The 10,943-nt window shown below is 40.4% G+C and overlaps 1 long non-coding RNA gene across 1 annotated transcript; it reads left to right on the forward strand.

Annotated features, from left to right (window-relative positions):
* The first annotated feature begins 2,464 nt into the window (after positions 1 to 2,464).
* Positions 2,465 to 5,575, forward strand: LOC111268367 (uncharacterized). The gene is made up of 3 exons (XR_002685168.2): positions 2,465 to 2,596; positions 2,913 to 3,218; positions 4,993 to 5,575. It is a non-coding gene; the product is annotated as an uncharacterized LOC111268367 (long non-coding RNA).
* The last annotated feature ends 5,368 nt before the right edge of the window (positions 5,576 to 10,943 follow it).

A 10,943-nucleotide genomic window follows, 5' to 3' on the forward strand; every position in this document is an offset into this window, starting at 1 on the left:
GAAATGTCGTCGGAAGATTTGCATCTGACGGTAGATACTTTCAATACCTAGTCCTATCAGTTTGATCGGAATAAGGATTTATTAAGAGGCCGCGTATCAGGATGCCTAACAGATTGAATTAGAGAATAGGAATTTGTCATACTCGTACATAACCACCTGTAGCGTAAATCGAAAGACAAGAGTCATTGCTGGTATTAGTTGTTAGTGTGCGCAAAATAAAGTTTGGGCGCAGACTAAATCGTCAGGAATAGTCACTTATGAACGTGACCCCATATGATTCATCAATATAGTAGTGATAATATACAACGCAACAAGAGACTATTAATGAAACTAGCGAAGTCTAAATCTTTTGAAACGGCACGCGTCAACCTACCAAACACCTAACCTAAATATTTAACCTTTCGATTTACAGCCGTATCTCTTTCGATATCCAAAATGTTAACAGTTGTATCCGTACGATAAGATAGTTAGTGATGTCGCCAAGCAAAACAACGACGGGTCTACAGGAGGTCCAATAGGGTAGCCATTGTCCGGTGTTGGCTTCTTTAACCGTCAAAATAGAAGGCCAATATACTTGCGGAAAGTGTGTCCTCAGGCAATTTGTGAATTTGTGCTGCATAAGCTGAATACTTAATTACTTGCTATATGGATAGTTTTCTATTTTCACTCGCCCAGTCCTTTATCGGAACAGCTCCTCTGTTCCTGTTTACTCTATCTCGAATATAATGTTTGCCATATTTGTAGGATCTTATCGCAAATGGGTTATGTAAGTTCGATGGCCCATAGTGTTCACGCAAAGGATCGAAAACGTTTTGGGCTTTCCACAGGCAACAAGACCTACTCGGCTTCATGAATAGAAGATTCCTCTCGCTTATACTCATTTTTTTTGTTGTTTTTTTTTTCTTCGACTAGCTGTATGAGTCAGCCGGCTAACTGAGAAGAACAAACTGCCTACAGATGATCGTCAAAACTTTATTTAAATCAAGTCATCTAATAATAATAACACTATGTGACTTCAAGTCAAAATCGGTACGGTATACCGCGGAAAGCTACCTCAGCTATTATCTTCATTCTAATTTCAAATTTGTTAGAGACAGGAGGTTTTAGCTAATAAAGAAGTACCATAGTATCTCAATCAATACGGCAACGCTGACATCTTGAGGCAGATTAATTATGGACAATGTATCGGTTCGAGCTTTGGTGAAATCGCAGCTGTTCAGCGCCCTATAACATCCATACAAGACAACAACGCTGTAACCTATAGAAATTGGACGAATTTTCACTCCAGCCTAGACTAGGCTGTTTTTACGAGTGCCTCGATGTCCGTTCAGGCAACCCTGACATCTAAACATGCTAAGCGTATGCCCGGACTCCGGCCAAGAGTGCCCAAACTTGACAAGGTATCACCACCCGCCATCGAGGAGTTGGATAACGTTATGCTTCGCCATATGGTTACATTTCGAGCGCGCCACATTGAGACATTAGTTGGCGTCGTATTTACGAAAAAGTTGCGCGAGCTTGGTAACCACCTGCAACTGCGAGCCCACGCTATGGTCAGACAGTTCCACACAGCCCTTCTCGAACGAAGCGCTTTCGACCCTGAGGCCCGCGTAGCCGTCGACAAATCTCAGCTGTTTTTAAACGCTACGAACGCGGCTATTGAAGACGTCGCCTCAGTTGACGGTATGGAAAGACGGTTTTTAGCGGCATTCGGCAAAGTGGGCGGCGATCCCGAACGGTGGAAGCAATTACAACAAACGGTTGACTACGACAAAATGGCCTTCGATGACCTCGTCGAACATCTGCGCTTGCTTACCAAAACGGTGCGAGACATGAAGCAGATCAACTTCGCATTACAGATCGAGCTACAGAGTGCGTTAACCAACGTGTTTCAGTATTACCTAACTAACGCTGGCCTACTTCTCGAAGACGGGGTTGTTTCGGTGTTCGAGAGTATTTTTCAGACGACTTGTTTAGACTTAGTAAACGTCGTTGACAAGACGTTTCGTGTCATCAAAGAAACTATCATGTCTGATCAACTTGTCTCGGATCATGCTCCGCTTGAGGAATCAGCCCTGAACATAGTGCTAAGCGTAAGCAACATTGACAGTATTATGGACCTAGTTGGTACACAAGGCTTGCCCTAGCAGAAGGCTTCTGTGAACGCATGTCGTCAGGACGGCGACCTGGATATCGTGGGTAATAAACTGACCAGTGCAAATGTTCCAATTTTTGTTGATCGGTATGGATAGCAAGCATTGCGTTGTATATAAGCTAAAAAGTACTGTCTTAAATATATGAATAAATTTCTATGTTTTTCTTTGGTACGATTCAGTCGATAACTGTTTGAAAAACAAAAAATACAGGATCAAAAAATCAGACAGTTTCGGAAAATAGATCACAGCCAAGGTATATGTTAATAGCAAAAAATAGTCACGAACCAGAAGTGCGAACTTCGATAGGCAGGAGGGAAGGTCAATTATCATGTGGAGTCGATTTCTAAAGCACTGAAGGTCTACAGCATTTCTGCAGTGTCAATGAAGTTAGATCACGGTTAAACTGAAGGTCTACAGCACGTTAGAGTCAACAAGCAAACGTACGTTGTCTTGATACGGATCAATGGAGCAAGATTTCGCTATGGTTTATATGATGGAACCGCGAAACTTGATATATTATGTATGACGGAATAATTCGAGATATCAAAAGTAATTACGATTTCGATCTAAGGTGTGTATTTTGTCATACTATTGAATCATGATACGAAGTAATTCATCATACCTGTGCACCTGCGTTGGGCACAGATTGAGCTTCAATGATGACACTGTGTGGTTCTTGAAAATAACACACATTGCGGAGACGCTATAGCCAGTCGCGCTGTATTCTCATAAGGCACAAACGCTCTGATATTTCAGAAATCGTCAAGACACACTGGCGCAGGCGGATCTCGTTGACACATGTCTAAGACACTTCCAACACTGGAGTATGTGCAGCTGCCAATTACATGGTCGTTGAAGGCAGAATCTCACTATCCATATATACTCCAGCCACCCGAAAGAAAGAAGTCAAGCTGGAAACAACAAAAAGGCTACACGGGGCGCGGGGAGGGGGTCAAGGCATTCAAATGAGCGGTAACGCATATGCAGAATTCCAATACGGCGAAGTTAGACAATCCCCTCTCCGTCTGACCAGTCGAAATGGAAGATGGACCTATAATGCATGTAAGTTGCTTTATAATAGCAAATGCATGCTGGCTGGTTCCATCTTGTTCTTCGTATCGTGCTAAGAATACTAATTTTGTTGTTGACACCATTGCAATGTTACTGACAACAACAGCCTACCATCGATTGCTACATAGACAACGGAGGCTCTCGTCATAGTGGTAATATTATTTTTCGTATGGAAACATTGTGCAGATATGTACACCTTGAAATAGCCACTGAGACCTTCCGCAGTATCTTACAGCAGATACCTAAATGACCAGACGCCAATTTTATTATTATAATAAAGTTAGTTCGGTGATGTCTTTCTTACGAATCACATCACAAGGTACGTTATGCATGTTTAGCGCGAATATCTTTTCAAGCCTATCTCTAATCATAAACTCCAGTAGTTTCCGTGTATAGCCACGGATTCTATTGAAACTAATGCAAAATTGTCGACCATTAAAGCCATTTCAAGCTTGCGCTTTGGGACGACCTCAGCCTGCAAGCCTGTGGACTTTAGGACAGAGCACACGTTCTGTTAATGGTCTTTTGTAGATAAATGATGAACCTAAAACCAACCAGCGCTTATCTGCATCTCGAACGATGTAAACATATCGATTCAACATCAGTAAGCTATATTTAACAGTGGAAATAAACTGCTCTGTACAGGTGTTTCTAACATTATTATTAATCTACCTAGTAACGGTAAGTGTACAGCTTTGCTTGGTTACCTATATAGGAGTAAGAATTTCTTTGCGTTATGGCCATTATAGCCAAATTATTAATTGAAACTTTTATATTAATTAAATAAATTAATATAAAAGTTTCAATTGATAAATTTTTTTCTATTGGGCAAATTTCCAACGAGATCATTTTTATTCGAAAAAAAAGAAAGAAAAACAATTTTCAGTTCCTTTACAATTCTTCCTTAACAGAATTAGAAATTCTGCGGGTCGTTTTAAATCCAGTGTGCTATCCGGGGTTGAGACTTTTCGACCTTCTTTCGAATCAATATGCGTAGCCTTCTGTTTAACCAGATGATAGGTGTATTTTAACTCAAATGGGGGAGAGATGGCCAGACCGCAACAGATGGCCTTCTTACAACCTATATCATATGCAGGTATTGTTGTTGTGTTTCATCATGGTCACTATGATGTTATGCACGGCTGCTCTTATCCTATCAATGTTTGGTGGCCTCGTCGAATACCCTCCTGTAGTTGGATGTCCCTGTGGCTGAACGGGATCGTGTTACTACGGCGAAGCTGTCTCAGAATGCACCTTAAAAGGCCTTAACCATATCGGCCGACCATCCAAAGCACGCTATGCAGAGCTGACAGCCTGCGAGCCCCTATATATCTCAAACCGTTCTTCTTTATCTAGTAGGCAAGAGACTAGAAGGTCAAAGGGACGGAGCAGAGGATAAATTAAGGCAGGAAACTGGGTTACAGTAAGCGTCTGAATGGGCCGACGTTTGCATGGACGGCGCCAATATTCGGCCAAATCGTATTAGATTGTAGCGTGCTGAAAGGTTGCAGAGAAACGATTTTCGAGAAAACAGTCAATATACAGCTAAAAATATTGGTTTGCGCATCGTTTATATACTAATCTTTAGAGTGGCTGTTTTAACGCTTGGACCTATCGAGAGCTACAACCATGTAATTCAGCGCATTGTTACGCTTTCCTTGAAATTACTATTTGAAGTATCAATTTTCTGATACGATAGCACAATTTCCCTTCGGCATTTACTCTACTCCTTTCTGAATCACCTACATGTTATTTGAAATTTCAGATAGCTAACATGCTTCATACCTCGACGTTTGAATCTGATCTTCAACTTGTTCAGAAATAGAACAAAACCTCAGACTGAACCAGATAGATGGCTCATGGTTAAACGCCCGACAAAAATTCTGTATGAAAAAGGAAAGATGGTATGACAACATCAAATAGATGAGCGAAAATACTGCACAAAAAATAAAACAATGGACGTTACTATCGGCCAATAACCGCTTGACCTTCGACCCTTCTAACAATTAGGACAGTTCGTAGTAAAGTTGAAAGACACTCGTGAAGCTCTACCAAAGACTGAAATGAAACGTTGTTTTTTATTATTAGCTCATATAAAGATGGAGGGTTCCTTCTTTCGTCTATTTTTATCTTTTGCCTATATGGCAATCGATGTTTTCGCTTTGAACGGACAAGATTGTACAATATGAAGCTACGAATCGTTGACGTGTATTGCGTGACAAGTACGCCCAAACATGATCAAGACGTCATTATAGTCTTGCACTATGCAACTAGGACTATGGTTTAAAAAAGTCTAGACGTTCCATTAGTGTAAACCGCTTAATTAATAAAATTGTGCTTTCCGTAAAGAGCTCTCAAGTTTGTCTATTTTAGATTTCAGCTAGGAGATGATTCGCGTAACAAGTACTTTATTCGCAGTTATTTGTTGTGTATTACATGCAGTGTTTTATGGGGGGGGGGGGGGGGGGGATCATCAATGAGTAACTTTGGTTTTCCTTCTCATTTTAAGTGCCAAACCAGAGTAAGTTTTCCATCGGAAATAGTTTCCTTCTTTCACTTTCTATGATTTTGCTTTACCGTACGGGAAAAAGGAGCTGTATGATAGCCATCAAGCTGTTTTCAAGTTTTTACGTCTGTTTGAATCATTTAGTCTCCTTTCAGGTTGTGCTATATGCGTCTGGAAAAGCGTTATAACGATAGCATATTATCTAAGCAGACAACTTTTCATTTAGGCGAAACGACAGTATAGGGTTGCTTAACAATCGTATAAACGAAAACTATTAGCAGCACAAATATTTTCAAAGGAACCCTTATATTATCATCTATATAGGATCGATTTAGTGACGTGTCGAAACATATTCCGAATTTCTTTACAATAATCCTACGAAAAAAGACCAGAAGAACTAATATGTATATTCTGAGTTTCCTGATTGGCGTAGGGTCTTTAGCAATAAGGACTACATACGGTTTTATCAAGAGCACGATACTTGCTTTTAGAGCATGACACCCATCCGGCAAGAACTCTTTGATGCTCGTTTTTTTTTTTTCGAAAAAGCTAATTTTACTTACTAAGGAAACTTCGCTTACTACCATATTTGTGCCGTTAGTTTCATAATTGTTAAGAGATGTTAGCGAGGCATACATCACTAACAAGGTTAAAATCAATTATTATTTAGACTTAGATCGTTTGATACCTTCGGAAGTTATTTGCCATATACGATATATACTTCAGTCGGACAATAAAGCGCCGCTATAAAACAGGGGCACTCACTCAGCCTCTTGCATTGGCATCCTGTTCTACGATTCCTTGTGGCGCAGAAAGCGATGAGGGGCTCAATGAGCGCTCATAGGCTAAATGCTTACACAGTAGGCTTCATACTCACCAACAAGATGCCGTTCGTTTACGGACCTTCTGCGTCCATCCTAAAACTGAGCTGACGGATTTGCTGCTTATACGGTTGCCATGATTTCGGTCGATCGTCGTTATTTCTCTGCGGGTACAGAATACAAATGAGTATTATCCATAGAACGTGCGGCGCCCAATGGACGCCACGAATGCCGTCAGTTGAAAAAACAACAACAAGAACTCAAAAGGAAAAGCGGCTGGCAAACAGCTAGCTCTACGACGAGATCATTAGATGGCATAAATTGGGCTCGTTGTGCACAAAAATGGCGGAACAATTTGAAAGTACTTAGCATTTATGAAACAGTAGAAAACGCAAAATGACTAGAGTTACTAATAGCAACCAACCAATCAATCAATCAATCAAATGATCAAATTTTACATTGTGTAAATGAACATGATTTGGACGACAAATCGTAACCTAAGTAAAGTCACCCAGAGTAATTAGTAGCTCTACTCAGCTCGGAATACCGATTTAAAAGGGCCACGAAAATCATCGGTAACGAAAACTGCATACAAAAAAAAACAAATATCGCACCCCGTCTCGTTTTAGATGAGCGACAGAGTAGACTCTTGAGAAATAATTAATTAGTTCATACCGACCCACTTTAGATTTGTATTGGGAACATCATTTGCTATCCTGAGAACCCGGGACCACCTTAAACCAGGTATATATAGCTTATAGAAGAAACCTTGATTAATTTCAGCACCCACATTCGATCACAGGACAACGAGCGTCACAGCTGTCACTAGCGCACTTTTGATAGCTATAATTACAGTTATTCTCTAACCCATTTTTTCTATTTTGATTTGGTTTTTTACAAATCAAAAAAAAAAAAAAGAATTTACAAATGAAAAAAAATTTGAATAAGTTCAAGTTGTTTATCAAAATCACCACTGAATAAATCCACTCGAACAATGAAAGAGTTTGACAGATGAAATTTATACAAACATATATATGGTGTCTTTATTGTTTAATAATACTATAATTATAAAAAATGAACAAATTATAGGTGACGAACTACACAATAAAGGAAAGATCTGGTTGCTTTTTTTTTTTTTTTTCTCTTAGGACAACGAATAAATGCTCACATCGTTCTCTGCACAGAATAATGATTTTCCCAACTAATAAACAGACCAAAACAATCGTCCGCGCATATATATATATATATATATATATGCCCGAATTACAATAATTATCCAGTCGTAAATATATGTCTGTTCACGCAGCCTATGTGAGCCTCTATTCTATTTGCTGATGTCAGCTGAGTTTAGAAGGACCGGGTGAGCCGGACGTCGTTACAATAGCTACCCCAAATAGAAGGATCTAAAGGCCACTGCAGATATCTCCCATACGAATCGTTTGTTCCTTCCTGTTCACGAACACTATAAGCGGCGGCCATTCTCCAGCGTACTTCGAAGAATAAGCAGCTGAAAACGATGGCCTCGCTAGCATCCGTGTAAATTACTGTGTGCGTGTCTTCCGAAATCTCTCAATAAGTACGTAGTAGATCGTTCCAACTTCAAGGAACTTCGATATATTTGGCGTTCAGCATTTGGCAAGCAGGTCGAACTTCAGATTCGGAACGTAGCAATTATGCACATTGCAAATACGGCCTGTTTTATTAAGTGTGCTGCATTTTTGTTACGATTGACAATACGCTGAAAGTCTACGCTGTGTTACGCACAACCTTATGCTTCGTCAAAAGCAGAATCTCCGGCTTCACCTACAGAACACGGTTAGCAGTATTGTTTTGCTGCTTTGCATACGCGAGACACTCAGGTAACCATAATGAAACGACAAAAGTAATGCGAAGACCAGCGGTCCGGCTCTGTTCCATAGCACAGCGGCAACGTGCTCGGAAATCTCGCTTACACTCGTTCCTGCGCTTCAAAATTGCTTCTACTCATCGAACTTGGCTATGTAACATTGGCTAGCAACAGCTAGCTCCTTCGTAATATTGTAAATCAAATAACTAAACAATGAGATCAGGCTGTCGCTAGGTTTATAGGTTCATAATCGATACGTGCAATATTATCAACACATAACCGTTTTTTCAGCTCGAAGCGAAACCAAATGGGACTCTGCGGCCCGACACTAGCTGCTAGCAAGCTATTAGTCCCAGCTCATTGATATGTACATACAATTATTCCAGCCTATTATGGGCAACGTCGGGCAGAGAGAGCGGCTCTGAGTGAGTGTGGTCAGCGTCAGCTTCTATTCTCTATTTTAGGGAACCCTTGAACCTGTCGCGGACTTGTCCTGCTAACACATTCTACTGATAAAGAAAGACGAACCTGCAATATTCGGTTAACTGGACAGCGTCAGTGGCAGTGGGCCTGAGATAGCAACTGATGCGCGGATTCATTTTTTTGACCATTTTGCTACACTTTACGGGTGGTCTCGGGTCGAACGATAGCGACCGCCGATGCTATTGCTTCTTCGAACCCTATTCGTATTCTATTGAAGATGTGACATGCTTATATCGTGATGATTTTATGAATTTTGGCCAATCTCATCGATAGATTCCCACGTCTGTCAAAAGCGGACGAAATGAAAAGTGTCGAACAGCTTGAATAAAGCTCGATTTCGCTCACGCATTGTTTCTCGAATATGAATTGGCTACTTCCAGATGATATGTTTGCAGCCATGTCTAATGAATGAGAGAAGCCCGTATATCCTTGAATGGCTGAAATATAGATACTGTTCTTATATTGCAGCCATAGCAGCATTCTAGACGCAGTGGCAAGGTGATCTTAATAATGTACAAAGTCTGTAATGGATATCGGAGCTGAAAGAACGATCAAGTGGATAAACTGGAATTATTAGATCCAATGATTTGATCTACTTGCAGGACGCATTGTATTATTGCATGGATTGTCCTAGCTGTTAAGCCTGGCTTGGAAACACTTGACGATCTTGTCTCGAGATAGTAGCAACCTTCCGCATTTGTCCTTATGACATTACTGACGCAAGCGAAGACGTACCTACGGTACGGCTACCGTTTAATTGCTACCTCGTTTGACCGGCTATCATCGCTGAGCATGAGAAAGGACTTTGCGTATGAATCAGTTATTTTTTCATGTCCCGCGTCCTATGCTTCATTGGTGGATGAGCATTTTTAACCCCATGGCCTGAAGTCATGGTAGAATGCACAGCCATCGCATCGACCTTCAGGGAACATTTGCGGTCGTCAACTTTCACCGGAAACTTACTTAATGGTTATTTGTTAGGTCCATTCAGGATATTACGACATCGTTATTCGTAAGTCGGTTTATCCTTCATCATCATTTACGTAGTCCTCATTGGGTTGCCGATGCCAGCTCACTAAAATAGCAGCCATCATAGAAGCCTGAAAATTCAAAGTATGGCTGCGTGCTTTCGAACGTGGCACGTCAACAATGAAATTACGCTGAAGGCAAGAGAGTATCGAATGTGTGCCGAACCATATTGACCGGATTCCGTGTCGTATCTAACTCAGACTAGAATGCCCGTATATGTCGATCGAAAAGCAATGTCTGACCATGTTCTTAATCGTCTCCAGCTACTGCAATACTGTCCCTAAGAACAATCCGAATGAGCGATAATACTGTTGTTAGACAATCATATTGATCATGTTTTTTTTTTTTTTTTTTTGAATTTTTAATAGAACTAAAAATGAAGACGCCATTGTGAATAAGAGAATACTGAAGATTTATTTTAGCAAATGTTTTACTATTAACGGCCACTTCATTCAGTGGTAAGTCGAGCAGAATGCAATGGATATGATTTATTCGATAATAAATACATGATATTTATTAACATCCTTAATTTTTTCATCGCTACTGTCTGTCTTGCATTGTACGATTGAACGACTTGTCACAACATTTACCAAACACCAGTCCAGTTAGATTGAAGTTTTCATTCATCAAAACAAGCAGACAAATCAATTTTTTAAGTATAGATTTTCAATTGGCCTGATGTCTGAATTCACCTGTTTTTCATACGTCGCGAGGTGTTACTTGATGATCTGGTTTGTCATGATCGGGTCGCACGCAACAAACGCCGCATGTTGGTTATGTGGCCGCCTCTTTTTTACTTCAAAAACATCAATGTCGTCGCTTTCATGAGAAGATCTGGTCGATCGGTCTATAAGATCCACCTTCACACAAAAGGATTTATCCGTGAGGTCAAACGCTTGTTTTTTATAGTCATCTAGCGAAGGCACGTATGTGTTTTACCCTCACAATAGCACCGTCGATCATTTCGAAAGCGACAGGTCATGACTATCGTAAGCATAAACAGAACTAGAAGTTATTCAGCTGCATACATA

This window comes from Varroa jacobsoni, unplaced genomic scaffold, assembly GCF_002532875.2.
Source record: "Varroa jacobsoni isolate VJ856 unplaced genomic scaffold, vjacob_1.0 scaffold_1279, whole genome shotgun sequence".
Lineage (NCBI taxonomy): Eukaryota > Metazoa > Arthropoda > Arachnida > Mesostigmata > Varroidae > Varroa > Varroa jacobsoni.